Consider the following 15,544-nt stretch of genomic DNA (forward strand, 5'->3'; position numbering starts at 1 on the left):
GTCTGGAACCAAATCTTTACATTATTACAATCACAAGAAAAATAGACTAGGTTCAGCAAAAGCCTTTTTCCGAATCAAAAGTTCCTTGCTTATTTTCTCAATACATTTTTGGAGCAGTGGAGTTGGTTGACTTGCAAATTTCGCACTTCTTTCCTCTTTTGCCTGAGCATTCATCCCCTTAGCTAGCACAATTTTCTTCTTTTACTATTTAACTTTCAATTTTAGTGGGTTGTTTATGTTTAGCGATGTATTGCACGACTAGCGGCAGTTAGATTAGTTGAGTTATCAAGGCTTATAGTTGAGATATCACCAGTATGACATGCCTATAGTTGCATCTGATTAGTTACCTAACTTTATTAGACTGTCAGAAAGGAATAATAGCTATGAGAAGAGGCAAATAATGGTACTATAATCAAGCAATACTGTCGTAAGGTCAAGGCAAAATAGTGCAAATCGCTCGACATCTTTTATAACATTCTTTCTTCTCAAATTTTGGTTTATTTTTTCGGTTCTTACATTATAGGTCCCCAAGTTATCTGGCAGGGGAGATCAAGTACAAAGTATGGAGCAAATATGATGTGCAGGTGAACCAGATCAAGTAAATAAGTACATATGTAGCAAGAGCGAGTATATTTCTTGTCTTATTTGTCTAAATATGTACTTTATTAGGCAGTAATATTATTTAGATTAGACAAATTATGAAATTATTTTAGGCAATATTGTGGCTCTGAATTATAATAACATGGCCACAAACTTATGCAATTATGTGTTTCTGAATTAGCAAAAATATATTAATGAATTAGGTCATATAGAACTAGCAATGTTTGTTACTAGAGATAGTCAACCTAGCTAATATTTACTCCTAATATCAACTGCACTTGCTATTCTTTCACTAATCTATGTTTCGTTTCCTCATTTCAGTCACACAAAATGGTGTTTAGGACATGAAATCTGATGTGCTTTTTTTTGCTTGCAAGATTCCTAAGCGAATCGGCACTATAACATGCTCTTCATCCCTTATAAGTTTCCAACTTCGATACATAATAAAGACTTTTTTTTCTCACGGTTTGTGTTTGGTGGCTTCAAAGTTTATTGGATTGTCATCGTCAGCAGTTTAGTTGCAGCTCAACCTTGTTTGATTTACGAGTAGCTTGATAGTAGTTGTAGTAGCTCTATCTTTTCTTTGATCAGTACAAAGTGGAGGCAATTAGGCAATCGCAGCACTACGAGTCATGAATGTTCAGTTTTGTCTGTGGAGGTAGTTTGGATTCACGGAGGCAGAGGCAAATATGTTTGTGTAAATAGCATATTATGTACCAAATTACTAGGTTTGCAATCATTTGCAGTTCTAAGTTATATGTTGTATACCTAAACATATGTACATTCTGAATAAAATTGCTTGTTATGTTCATACTGTTTTTACTGGTCCTAGATCATCTTGTGACAGTGTTTTTGAGCTGCAGTGTTATTTTTTTCCAAAAAGAGAAAGTGGATAAAGCTGGAAGATTCTGGTTTCCAAAAAGGGATAGGCTGCCGTACGTTAGCTGGGTCCATGTTGTATACCTAAACATATGTACATTCTGAATAAAATTGCTTGTTATGTTCGTACTGTTTTTTCTGGTCCTAGATCATCCTGTGATAGCGTATTTGAGCTGCAGTGTTATTTTTTTCCAAAAAGAGAAAGTGGATAAAGGTGAAAGATTCTGATTTTCAAAAAAGGATAGGCCGTACGGCCGGCCTAATTTACGGCCGGCCGTACGTTAGCCGGGTCCTAACTCTTCCCCCCACCCCCCCTCGTAACAGCCAAGCAGGAGACTAGGAGAGGAGATATGATTGTTCTTGGTGGCCAATCGAGTGGCTCCACCCGCTTTTTAGAGATGAGATCAGGCAAACACTGCCGGGCAGAGCTAGGTGCCAAGGCAATGGATCAAATGAGGTGACCCTTGGGCCAACGAACCTCTTGTGTTTTCGCGCGTTTCGTGTCTGCGGTGTCTCATCTCGCGCGGCTCCCATAATTCGGCGGCAATCCTACCGTTACAAAAGTGTTCCCCTTATTTTACCACACCTTGCTTCCATCGGAAAACGCCACTCCGGCTCCGACACAGAGCGCTCCATGATTTAGCTGCGAGGCATGTGCGTGGGGTTTTAGTTAATTAGTGCCTTATTAGAATGTTAACCATGCTTCTGGATAGTAGGAGCTAGGAATAAGAGTAATCCATTTACAAACGTGGGGCCCACCGACCAGAGGCGATCGAGGATGAGATGTTTGTGTAGGTTGGTAGTAGGAGAAGCTAGGGATCGGAGAGCATGAATGTCCCAAGGAGCCGAGCTGGCCTCCAACTAACCTGGTCGGCCACGCACCGGCTAAACAAGTGGCATTATTATCGTCACACCAATGTGGACGAGGATCATGTCAACAGACACCACCACAGCTATGTGTGTATATCTAGTATAACCAGCCGGCCTGAACACAGGAGAGCTGGTGAGGGATCAATGGGGGGCATCAGGCTGGCCAGGCCGTGCCATGACACCGGCCTTAGGAGTGTGTCATCCAGCTCTAACATTTTGACTTGGCTGCTATACTATCCTGATATCCTCCCCTACCTGCTAGTGGTTGGTTTATTTAGGCCTCTACACATTAGCAGCCGAAAGGAGACCACAATCTCTGGGGGGGGGGGGGGGGGGGGAATTATTCTCCAAAAATATTGAGCCGATGTGAGCGATTGGCTAGGCACTGCTGGGGATCGGTTGCAAACAGCTGTACCGCTCATGATTCCGTTGTCCTATGTGCTTTTTGCTTGAGAGCGTCCGTGTGGTGGCAATGTGGCTTGTAGCCTTTTCGCCACAATTACGGTGCAAAGTATACCTACGACGGTATGTAAAACCAAGTGAATCGCCTTCGAGTGGAAGGAGGGTATGGTTCCATCCATTACGGGTTATCATCTTGTCCTTACGACTTGCACGGGAGATGTGAGTGTGTTGTCCATCAATCATTTTACTTGTAGTAGACATGTACATGCTCGTGATTAAGGACATACTAGGTCATACGCGGATGCTCACAAATAAGCATGTCCTGTTAGAAATATGCGTTTAAATAAATCAGATTTTAATGTGAGATAAATTAGATAAAATAATGCTACTGCTATGTGTTTCAAATCGGAAGTGAGACAGATAAAAACAAGCTGAAACAAACTCATGTAAAAATCCATCACACTTAAATGCCCGTCCTCGTGTAGATACGACGCAGTGAGATCGTAGTTGAAGCAATACAAAACGTAGTCGATCGGTCTTGAGTAGTCGCGCAGTTGCGCTGATCAGAAACCTTATTGTCGTCCCTCGTGCATGCTTCATGACGGTAACAGCTCGGAGATACCGCTCACCCTTCTTCTCAGTGCACGTCAAAGAGAAGAGCCGATGAGATTCAGCAGCTCAATACCACAACACAGTTCACCAGATAAAAGGATAGAGCTAGAGGAGTTCGTGGGTTTTTCATGTGTTTATGAAGTCTCGGAGTTCTTATAAACGAGAAGCTAGTCCACTGCTGTCTGTTTTCACTATAAATTCACTACTCATTAGCAGTCGTAATCCCCCAAATAATTTAGGTTAATACTGCCCATTTAACTCAGAATTATAAGACTCACTGCATACTAATCGCTTCTAGTGGTTGTTTCAAAAGATTAATATACACAGATGGCAAAAGGCTTTGCAAGTCACAAGTTACGCAGTTCATCACGCGAAAACATCTGCGCTTTTGCGTGCGCGCATTATGTAAAGCAGCCTCATTCTTCCTTTACTGTATGTTCAACCACATGGGAGTGCTCTCCTATTTAAGTTGCCTTGCACAAACTCAAACTAGCAGTATAAGACTACTAGATGCTCATGTTATACACTCTTGCTTTGAAATTTTATAAAATGGACCTCTCATGGGTCTATTTTCCAGCATGTTCACTAGTACCTAGCTATGAATACATGCTCGCAACTCCACCACTATAAGCAACTTTGAGAGATTAAATCAATAGAACCTGAGAATAATGAAGTCACTACAAACATTTTACTATCGGTAGTCATACCATTTAAAGAATCATACCGATTAAATCCTACAAATAAATCTAGAAAAATGAGCTCTTAGCCCATACCGAGTAGGCAGTCATACCATTTAAAGAATCACACCGATCAAATCCTAAAAAAAATCTAGGTCCTTACCCATGCTGAGTCGAGAATTTAAATTTGAATGGACAGCACCACAAGTAACATTTATCAAGTACGCATGGTCCGGTGATTGCGCGGCCTGGGGCAGCACCGGCGGCAATTGTACGCGCGGGCACTGGAGGTGGCGGCGGCCCAGCGACCGTGGGCGCGTTTGAGCATGTGGGTGGCTCCGGAGCTGGGAGAAAGTGCAGCAACGGCCTGTTGCGGCGTGGATGCGGTCGGCGAGCTGGCTGTGCTGCGCGACGGCGGCCCGTCGCGGCGTCTGCAAGGCGACAGCATGAGGGGCGACCGCGTGAAGACCGGTGGCGGCGTGGTGCTGTGGCCGGGGTGGCTTGCGCGTGGCCTCGCCGGCGGCGCCATAGAGGTGTGGCTGGCGGCGGCCTGCCCAGGGGGCGTGCCTGCTGCGCCAAGAGCAGGGGCATGGAGGAGGTCCTGCGGCCGAAGTTGTCTGGGGATGACGAAGCGAAGGTGGAGCTACGACGGTATGGTGTGTGTAGGCGCGGCGTTGGCGTCGCCTCGGAAGGCCTGCCGTGGCTGTGGTGCCCAAATGTCGCGCCGTGCACGTGCAGCATGGGAATTGGATGCTTCGGGGGAAAGCCCTTGCTGGCGTTCTTGCCGGTGGGATGACGGCGGCGTCTCTGGACGTCGTTTTCCCTGTTGGGGGCGTCATTTTGGAGCTCTAACTCTGCCGCACAGGGTTCTCTGGGTGAAAACTCTATCCATATCCTGGACGAGCGATGGCGGCGCTTTCGGCGTCGTGCCCTCCTTGGAGGCGTTGTCTCTAGGGACCCAGCTCGGTTTGTGGCGTTGCCGGCCCATTATCCATGGGGGCTTGAGCCGGTGTCGATAATTCCGCCGCGTAGCAAGCTCGAAGGGTGTTGCCGAGCCCGCGCAACGGTAATCGAGGTCTTGGTGGCGGCCAGGGGTTGGCACATGGTTGTTGGTTGGCTGCTTGCAGCGGACCGCGGTGGCTGGCATTGCTTGGCGACGGTCAGTGCGGTGTGGGACTGCGTCGGAGGACGGCGCTTGCGGCAACGGCATTGTGGGTCGACTTGGCTTGCAGCGGACTGCGGCGGGTTGCTCAGCTTGGCTGGGCCACTTGGTGCGGTACAACGTCGGATGATGGCGCAAGCGACTTCTCTGGCTCGCTATCTTGGCGGTGGTTGCTAGGTGTGAGGGTGAAGCAACGAGGTGAAGTCGACATGCGGCGAAGGCTTGGTTGTTGCTAGAGATCTTAGGAAGCGGGACATCTTTGCTCTCCACCTCGACGGCGACTTAAGATACGGATTCAGAGCGTGGAGTACTGTGGCGGGCGTGGCGAGGCCCCCGTCTGCAGTGTTTTCCTCGATGCGACGAGGCGATTGCGAGGCCCCCGCGCGTTGTGTTGTCGTGGTGGCGACTGCGAGGCAGCCTGCGAGTGGCTCGGGTCCGGTGTTTCTCACCCCGTCGGGTGGAGTGTGATGTTGCAGCGGCATTGCGGCGTTGGGTCCTACATGGCGGTGGCCTTCTTGGTGTGGTGCTGTCTGTCTCCTTCGACTTCTACTGCGGCATGGTCACGCTTAAGGTTTTCGACGACTACAGGAGTGTGGGTTGTGGGTGGGTGCTGTGGTAGTGCTTCTGTTTTGCTCCCGTCGTCGCGTGGAGTGGTGGTCTTATAGAGTAGAGTTTGAGTGGAGTTGTGTGGCTGTGTTGATGTCCCAATCCAACCGGCAGGTGCGTCTTTTTTTCTTTGTTGGTTGTGCCCAATCTAGATGTTGTTCCTTCTTTTTAATATAATCGGGAGCTCTCCTGCCTGGTTCGTTTCAAAAAAAAAAACGCATAGTTTGCTATAAGTTACGTTTACTTTGTTCTAGATGAAACATCTCTAATTTGACTAAGTATATAAAAATATATCAATATATAATAATATTAGATAAATATGATATCCAAATATTTTATGCGGATTTAATAAAAATATCATTAGTATTATTTGAATCATAAATAAATCTTGCAATTGAAAATAGAGAATAAATATATTATTAGTATTCTGCACCACGAATTTAGTAGTATATCAATCATGTATTGTTGATCGATGTACGGTAACATATTAAGTCAAGTTATTATTAGAAAAATATGACCAATTTAAACCTTGATCAATCTGTATTTGGAACCGGGAGGGCACTATATTCGTATTTGATGGTCGTGCCGCGCGTATCCCATGACTTTCCTATTAGCAGTAGGACGTCCCGTACATTCCTTTTTTTTTTCCTGCTCGTTAATTAACGACTAGAGTACGCGAGAGCACGAGGGCAAAACGGAATTGGCCTTGGAACGGGGAGGAGCGATTAAGCGGCAGGGGCGGGACGGACGGATTAATTATGTCAGTGGATGATGAAGACCCGGCGAATGCCGACCCGTAGGGCACGGTGGCCGCCGCCCGTCGTCCAAAGATTATCCGCCGCGCGCGGCCACCAGAAGCCCCCGACGTAGCAGCGCGTCAGGCGGTCAGGCCCGCCCGCCCGCCGCCGCCCACAGGCCCGGGAACGTTCGTCAGAGGAGCGGCGTGACGCGTGGGGCTTCCAGAGCAAGCGTACGTGCCGCCCATCCGCGGAGCAGCCCTCAACGCGGCGCCACGTGTCCACGTGACCGTTGGAGGCGGTTTGGGAGGTTCATCGGATCAGATGGAGTTTTCCTGACATTAAATATCATCAATTTTACTGACATGATAAAGAGAAAAAAAAATATAGTTTTATGAGATGTGAGTAAAATTTCATCACTATAAAACTCATCTGGCACAGTTACCTAGTTCCTAATTTAGATAACTGTGCCCATAAAACTCACACTAAAACTGACCTTAGGCAAACTGACCTTAGGCAGGCCCATGAGATTACTTTCTTCTCGAAGCCTTCGGTTAGGGTAAGGCGGACTATCGGTTCCGGATAGAGCCCTCTGGTCACTCTGTCAGCAAGGCCGCTGCAGGCTGCAGCCTACCTGCAGTTGCAGTGGAGCATTCTAGATTTTGGAGAAGCTAGATTTTATTACTTGTTGACGGTCGTTAACTATCATTTCTGATCGTCAACTAGACTCAATAATAATATAGAGTTTGTTCATGGTTGTTATGCTATCTTGGTAGTTTATCAATCCATGTTTATGTTCATCATGCGTCGTGTGACGAGTATGGTTAGGCCAGATGTTTGGGGGTTGGATAATAGTTCGTTGTGCTTTCGGGCTTGCTTTAGTGCTTTGCTTGGCCATCCGAAGGGTGGGAGCCCTGGGGGCATTAGAGTAGTGACCTCATACACGAGCGTGGTGCTCGGGTATGCGGGATCCAGCGGATATTCCCGTGCTTCACGGTATGAAAGGGGTAGACGGCATGAGGTGACAACCATGTTTGTCCGTTGAACAACAGTTGTTGCGTTTAGCGAAGTCCCCGACGTTCGGGTTCGGTGTAGGAGGTACATAAAAGGGTAATAGGACTGGATGTTCTCCAGTGCGGGACCTTCTCCCCTTATCCCATTTCCTGGTGTCTGTAGCCTAAACCATGTTCTAACATAACATTTGCTTCGAATAGATACATAGGACACCTAACCTAGCCTAAACTCCAGCTAACATAACATAGGATAGTATAGTTCCTTTTTTTTGTTCTTTTCTCTCTTTCTTCCTTGGGTGCTGGATGTGTGATCGTGTCACGATTTATCTTTTATATTATGACTTATCCCTGCTAGAGTTTTGCCTATTACTTATGAAACAATGTCATGATTAATGTTAAGTACAATACATTTGCCACTGCCATCCTTTGGGAAATATAAATAACAATACCCTTACTCTCCGGGTGAAATGCTACAACGGTATATCCGTGCGCTTGCGGATCCCATTTATAATTGTATAGACTATACCACGAGAGTGGCAGTCTTTGGTGCAGCTGCTATGGATGGGCTTAACACCCCTGTTCCTAGTGATTATGCCAAGGAAAGTCAACACATGTTTCTGGCGCCGTTACTGGGAACTAATCCCTTCTGGTGGCGACGTTAAGAAATGCCAACAAGCATTTCTGGCGCCGTTCCTTGGGATGGCATGTGAACAAAATTATTATGCTGATATTAATCTAGACTTCGTACTCAAAGATATAGTCATTACTCTTTCAGGCTAACGTCACTTTATGTCTTCTTTTATTTTTGATTTGAAAGAAGATAGGGGTAGTGTATGACCGGTTTCTCCCTGCCGAAAAACTACATAGAAAATCCAGAGAAGCTTGTGAGTAGGTCACGACCTCGCGTCGTTCCTCCTCCCTCTACTCTCCCGGTACAGAAACCCAGCTCATTAGAACCAACTGTTCGTGAGGCTATGGCTGAGAAGACTCTCCGCAAGTTTTCCGTCCTCTCCACCGCCAATGTGGCTACTGGACCCAGCATCAACGTTGGGGACGTCAACTTCGAACTCAAATCTAGCCTCATCAACATGGTGCAGACTAGCCCGTTCTGTGGCAAGCCAATGAGGACGCTAATGCTCATTTGCAGAATTTTCTGGAGCTCTGCGACACCGTGGTGATACGGGGTGTCGCCGCCGATGTTGTCAAGCTGAAGCTATTTCTCTTTTCCCTGTTGGAAAGGCGAAATAGTAGTTTTACAAGGAGAAAGACATCGACACCTGGGACAAATGCTCCAGGGCATTCCTCCTGAAGTTCTTCCTGCTGGGCAAGACGAATGCCTTGCACAGGGATGATATCACGTTTCCAGCATACAGGGATGGAATCCATCCCGAAAGCTTGGGAAAGGCTGCAAGAATACATCACAGCCTGTCCTCATCATGGGATGGACGAATGGCTCGTCCTCCAAAGCTTCTATAATGGGCTAACAACAACATCTCGAGCCCATATTGATGCTGCTGCTGGAGGAGCTTTTCTCGATATGACCATCACTAAAGCCAAAGCTTTGGTCGAGAAAATAGTCTCCAATCAGGGGTGGAGTGAAGAACGACTCCAACCCCGAACGAAGGGCATGCATACCATCAAGGAGAAAGATATGATAGCCGCGAAACTGGACCTCCTACTGAAGCACCTCAATGAAAGGGCCGAGTTCAAGAAACACAGAGAAAACTATGCCCAAGCCATGAGATCGCATTTCACGGGCGAAGTCTGTGGCAACGATAGACATTCGGGGAACGACTGCCCCAAGACTCGTGAAGATTGTGCGTACCTCAATAACAATGGGTATCGTCCACCACAAGGAGGCCAGGGGTGGAACTAGCCGCGTCCACCATTCCAGGGAGGTAACGATTACAACTCTTCTTTTAATTCAAATTTCAATTCGAACCAACCTCCCCTAATAGAATTAGTTTTAGGCGAAGCTAAAATCAACAAAAATATAAATAAAAAGCTCTTGGCCAACGATAAATCCCTGGAATGTATAAATGTTAAAATTGAAACTTTATCTTCAACTCTTAAAAATCAGTTAAGTTTCAATAAAATGATAGAAACTCAACTCGCGCAAATTGTTGCATCTTTACCTGCCGTTGAAAACGGGAAGATCCTAGGGTAACCCGAGACTCTAGTAGAAAATGTCAGCATGGTGTTCACCAGATGGGGTAACCCGTCTCGGCAATCATCAGGCACTAACAATGCAGGAAGGCGAAATCCCCCAAAGAACGATTCCTGGGATGGCCTAGTGGCAGCGGTGCAAGAGGATCCAGGGGTTCCCATGATCAGTTGCTCGATCTACGATAAATACTACGAGCAATGTCTTTGCGATCTGGGGTCAAGTGTAAATATAATGCCCAAGGTAATCTTCGAAGAACTTTATTACCCTGCTCTTTCCCCAACGTCTATGCTTGTGTAGCTTGCAGATTCAACAACTCGATACCTTGAGGGGGTAGTCGAAAATATGCTTGTACGAGTTAATGGATCCTTCATCCTCGCCAACTTTACGGTAATGGACATGGAGGGCGACCTCAGAATGCACCTCATACTTGGGCGACCATTCCTAAGGGCCGCCAAGGCAAGGATCGACGTCAAAAAGGAGAAATCTGATTCTTTGTCGGGAAGGAGGATATGTTTTTCAGATTCATACACAGGGAAGAGCAGGGCTTCCTGATTCACCAGGATAGCGAAGGGCAAGCACTATGGGGTGAACCACTCCCCCAGCCGGAACCACAGCCGACCACATCCAGAAGAAGAAGAAGATCAAAGAAGAAGATGTGGCGGAAGGTCGAGAGTACGGCTTCGTCCAATTCTCCAGGACAAGCCGAACATTGGTAAGTAATGCCGGAGAAAAGTCTTCCACGTCGAACTCTAAACGACGCGTCCTCACCATTGGTAAATGGTACTTACCTTATATTTATTTTTTCGGCATTTGGTTTTTCCACCTTTTTGAATTTTCTCCACTGCATGATTTAAAAACAAAAGCATAAAAAAAAATTTTCTGCATGCCGGAAATTTTCTAGCACCTTTTTCTTTTTATAAAAATACCAAAAATATTTTCTGAGTTTCAAAATCCTTTGAGAAATCATTTGAACATCTTTTCGAGCAAACTTCTGAACATGCATCAGAGTTTCAAAAAAATATGACCATTGCAAGGGAATCTGGCCAAAGGGGGCACCAGGGGCCCACCCTGGGGCCGGCCGACCCCACAGGTCGGTCGACCCAGGGCCAACAGCCCCTGGGCCCCACCTTCTCCAATGGTTACATGACTATTGTGGCCGGGCACTACTTGGGTGCATGCTTCAGATTGCCTTTAAATAGAGGCCGAGAAGGGGGTGTGAAGCTCTCATGCTCACTCACTCTCTCACTCTCACTCCCTCTCACAAATTCTTGCTCGGGTTTTTATTGGATTTTGACTCAAGTTTGATTTCAAGAAGTCTCTCTTTCTCATTTCCTTGCGGCAAGAACAACCACACACTTGGAGGAACAACTTTCGGGGTAAGAGTTTCATTTTTGTTTCACTAACGTAACCCGATCCGAGTTGTTCTTGGTTCATTCTCGTTCGTTCTTGTTGCGAGCATGAAGGGTGTAGGACGGAAGATATCCGGAGCTTTCAAGAAGATGACGGGGTCAAGCTCATCCCGTTCACGGGGTGGGTCGAGCTCCCATCATTCTCCAGAGCCTACATCAACACCAACAACGATGGACTATGAACAAGATGAACAAGACAAACTTATGGAGGAGCAAGATGCAAAACTGCAAGCCGAGGACATGGAGATTGATGATGAAGATGCACCGTACCTCGACTTGCGAAGCGATCGCGAACGTCAAGCCTACGCCATGATCAAGCGTCGAAGCTTTGGTCATACCAGAGCCTTCGACCCGGACCTCCTTGAGAAAACAGGTATGGACATTGACTTCGCTAATGTTTGGCATGCGGTCGGATGAGATGACTTTTTGCCCGCTGAGGAGAATGGTTCTCGTCTCCTCACCATCAAATTTCTTTGCACAGTATGGGAGGAGGCTAATGGTATTCATTTCCGATTCTTTGGGAGCGAATACTATTATACTTGGCGAGATTTCAGTCACCTCCTTAGTTTTAGTGACTGTTTGCAGTTTCCCTTGAAAAATCTTGCCGCGGTTTTGATCGACACGAGTTTTGGGGATTGATTTCGAGTCAAGTTATTCATGGCAAGTTTGCACCTCGGTGCAATGACATTCAAAATCCGACACTTTGTTTAATGCACAGGTGGGTGGCCATCACTCTCTTTCCAAGAGATGATCCACGACTAGTGCGGAACGATGAGTTGAAAATATTATATGCCATGTTCAACAAGATCCGAGTCTCTCCCGCAAGAGCAATGGTTAAGCAATGGCTTACAAATTTCAGGATGACGGGTCCTATTGAGTGCACTTCATTGGTTACACGCATCGTATCAAACATGGGCATCTTAGAGGGGAACCCCGTTCCTTTCATTGAGGATGACCGTGTCTTGATCGATGAGTCTTATTTGGTTCAAGGCCACATACTCAAGAAAGGCCCGAATGATTCTTTGGTTTTCTTTTCCTTAGGTTATTCAAATGAAATTCCATTGCCAAATGCAGAATATCATTTGTATAACTGTCGTTCGCTAACCATACCTCTTATTCCACAAGAGGTAACCCGTCGGCATAGTGTTTCTGGTTTACCTGGCAGGACTATGAGAAGCAGGGCCAGAAGGGAAGAAATGCAGCAGCCACAACCACAGCCTTCACATCAACATGAGGCTGGTGGTTCGACGTGGCAGAGTGCGAGCTCCAGTGAGTGGGCACGGCAGGCTACAGGACGTCGGTCCACCAGTTCCAGCTCCGGTGGGATTCCACCCACCGTCCGACGTTCAGCTTCGTCCAGAGGGTTCAGCTCTCTTACTCAGCATCTGGGCGAGCTGAACGTCCGCACCAACAACATCGACGAGTCGCTTGGCCAGCATATTTAGTCCACCCAGGAATGGCAGCGACACACAGGCGAGAGGATCCACAACATGAAGCAGCGGCAGTTGCAGCTACATGAGGAGTGGATGGCTTACTACCGTTGGGCTGGGTTTAATCCCGACCAACAGCAGTGAGCCTGAAGCTAGTTTGGGGGAGGACCCCCACGAGAGGTAACTTATATCAAACTCTAACTTTACCGCTTTCATAAACTTGCATGAAACAAAATAAAAATTTACAAAACCTCGAAATTCCATAAAAATTTGCAAAATTTAGAAAATCCATAAAAATTTGCATAACTAAAATTAAATAAAAATTTGCAAAACTTAGAAAACCCAAAAATATTTACTTGCTTTTTAATATGTGTAGTAAGCATGTGTAGTTTTCCATGTTGAGATGATAAATAGTTGCTCTGTGAATTTCTTTCGTATGCCTAGTTACATGCTTATGCTCTACCTAGTTTTGGGTTTGGTGGCTAATATTCAAACCTTAAGCTTGAAACTTATGGGTAGCAAAAAACAGAACTAAGTCTAGGTTGTTGTGGGTTATGATATGGTTAAGTAGAGTTGCTATGATCTTCTACTACGTGATGCTTGATATCCTGAGTATTTGTTTTCAAAAAAAATAAAAATAAAATAAAGTTCCTCAATGATATGAATTCTTATCCAAAGCCATATGAGTTACAAGTGTCGGTACCCTGTAGCAGGGATACCCACTCCTACTGCCGCAAGGCAGGACTCACGTAGTCATCCGTAACTACGCCCTAAGGGGCGGAGCAGCCGGCCCCACGGGTCAGGCTCTTACCTCACCGGTCAACGGCCCCGGACCCGCTCCCCGCGCTAGGACGGGTCCGGAGACGCCACGTGTCCTTGAGAAGGGGAAGCTCCGCGCCAACAGCCGAAGGCTCGGACCCCCCATAGGGGTCGAGACCTCCCCGCGTCCGTCCGGACCTCCCACGCGCGTAGAACCAATACACCGCCGGGCGCGGGGTCCGGGGGGGCCACGTGTCCCGCGGGTGCAGGCGCGGGCGCGAGTCTTCCACTGGAAGACTCACCCACCCATCGCATTCAATGCGGGTGGTTGAGGCATGCTCTGCCGCCGCGGCACGCGGGGCAGCTTTTGTCAGGCCTCACTGTAGACCGCATATTACCGAGGTACATAGTGCAGTCGCATGCGCTGCATCCGTGCAGAGCCCGTCTGCCGCATTAAATGGATACGACGGCACGGCACCTTTTCATCATACCGCCTACGCCGCAAGCTACATGGCCCGTTCAGCTACGCTACAGGCAACGCCGCAAGCTACACCATGGAGCCGTTTCGACAAGACAGGGCATGGCTATGCCGGACGGAAGATTCCCACGGGCAGAGCGAGAAAATCCAGGAATGAGATCTCCGTCGCCTGCAATGCCATAATGTATGTACAATATGTTATTTTATACTACATCATTGGGCCCATCTGTCGGGGACTCAACGGCCATGTACGCGCCTCCCTTGAGATATAAAAGGGAGGCGCTCGCTGCACACTCCAGATACTCCAAGAATCTCACAACACAAGCTCGGTTTCATGCCGAACAACCCTGCTCTCAACCTCTTGAGAGCACAAACAATACAACACACAGTGGACAGAAGGTATTACGCTCCGGCAGCCCGAACCACTCTAAACCTGCTGTGTTCATTGCGTTCTTCCACCGAGATTGGGCTAATCCTAGCTAACCCCCGAGTACGTATCCTCAGGGTTTAGGCGGGTGCACCACGCCACCCGGCTGTGGGTTTGCACACCACGACATTTGGCGCGCAAGGTAGGGGGGTTTAGCTGGTCTTAGTTCATCTCTTGCTCATCTCCATGGTTCGGGTGGTTGAGCACTCCCACCACGACGACGACGTGGAGATGACGGAGGGTGTAGCGTCATCCGCGCCACACGCCTCTCGGCTTCCTACGCCAGGGGCAACCGTGCTCGTGGAGCAGCCACCGTCGGTAGCGGCGCGCGTTGCACGTCGGCAAGAGTCAGGGCGCCCGTCAATGGCCCCCCTCACAAGCTGCGAGCGGCGGAGCGCTGGCGGCAGCTAGGGAGTTGCTTCGCAACCCTCCGGCTGCTGCAGCCTCGCCAGATGCCCTGAGGCATTGGTGGGACGACGTTGACCGTCTCCACTATCTGGCTCGGGCCTCCCCCAGTTCTGCAAGGACTGGGTAACGACCTCCGCCTGGCAATGCGGTGGTACCCTACCACCGGCGCCAGGGCGGTGCGTCAGCGTCCGTGCGCTCCCCCACGGCAAGGGGTGCACGAACAGAAGACCTGCGGGCGGAGCTCAACCGCAGGCGCGCGGGTGAGGATGCCCGCATCTCTGTGGAAAGGGCGCGAGAACGCCGCCTCAACATTGAGGGCTGCAACCTCAACGCCGACGAGGATGCAGTGGCACCCAAGCATCCGGGAAACGCCCGGATACAGGCGGGCACCCCGGTGGCTGGGGTGGGTTGCGCTGCGCTGGCGGATCACCACCGCGCGGTGGCATGGCCGTCCAAGTTCCGCTCGCACCTGCCAGAGAAGTACGACGGTACCATTAATCCATCGGAATTCTTGCAGGTGTACGTTACCGCCATCACAGCAGCTGGTGGTAACGACGCTATCATGGCGAGCTACTTTCATGTAGCCTTGACTGGGCCAGCCCGGACTTGGCTCATGAACCTCACTCCTGGAACGATTCAGTCCTGGGAGGAGCTCTGTGCGAGGTTCACTGCGAACTTCGCCAGTGTGTACCAGCAGCATGGTGTGGAGGCTCACCTCCACGCCGTGAGACAGAAACCCGGAGAGACGCTCCGGGCATTCATCTCGCGCTTCACCAAGGTACGGGGTACCATTCCTCGTATCTCTGATGCATCTATCATTACTGCTTTCCGTCAGGGGGTACGTGATGAGAAGATGCTCGAGAAACTGGCGACGCACGAGGTGGAAACCGTTACCACGCTTTTCTCCC

The 15,544-nt window shown here is 48.3% G+C and overlaps 1 non-coding gene across 1 annotated transcript; it reads right to left on the bottom strand.

The window, feature by feature from the left end:
* Positions 1–8,896: 8,896 nt before the first annotated feature.
* LOC120677066 lies at positions 8,897–9,001 on the bottom strand. Its single transcript, XR_005676134.1, has one exon. It is a non-coding gene; the product is annotated as a small nucleolar RNA R71 (small nucleolar RNA).
* Between the last annotated feature and the right edge of the window lie 6,543 nt (positions 9,002–15,544).

Source organism: Panicum virgatum, chromosome 5N (assembly GCF_016808335.1).
Source record: "Panicum virgatum strain AP13 chromosome 5N, P.virgatum_v5, whole genome shotgun sequence".
NCBI lineage: Eukaryota > Viridiplantae > Streptophyta > Magnoliopsida > Poales > Poaceae > Panicum > Panicum virgatum.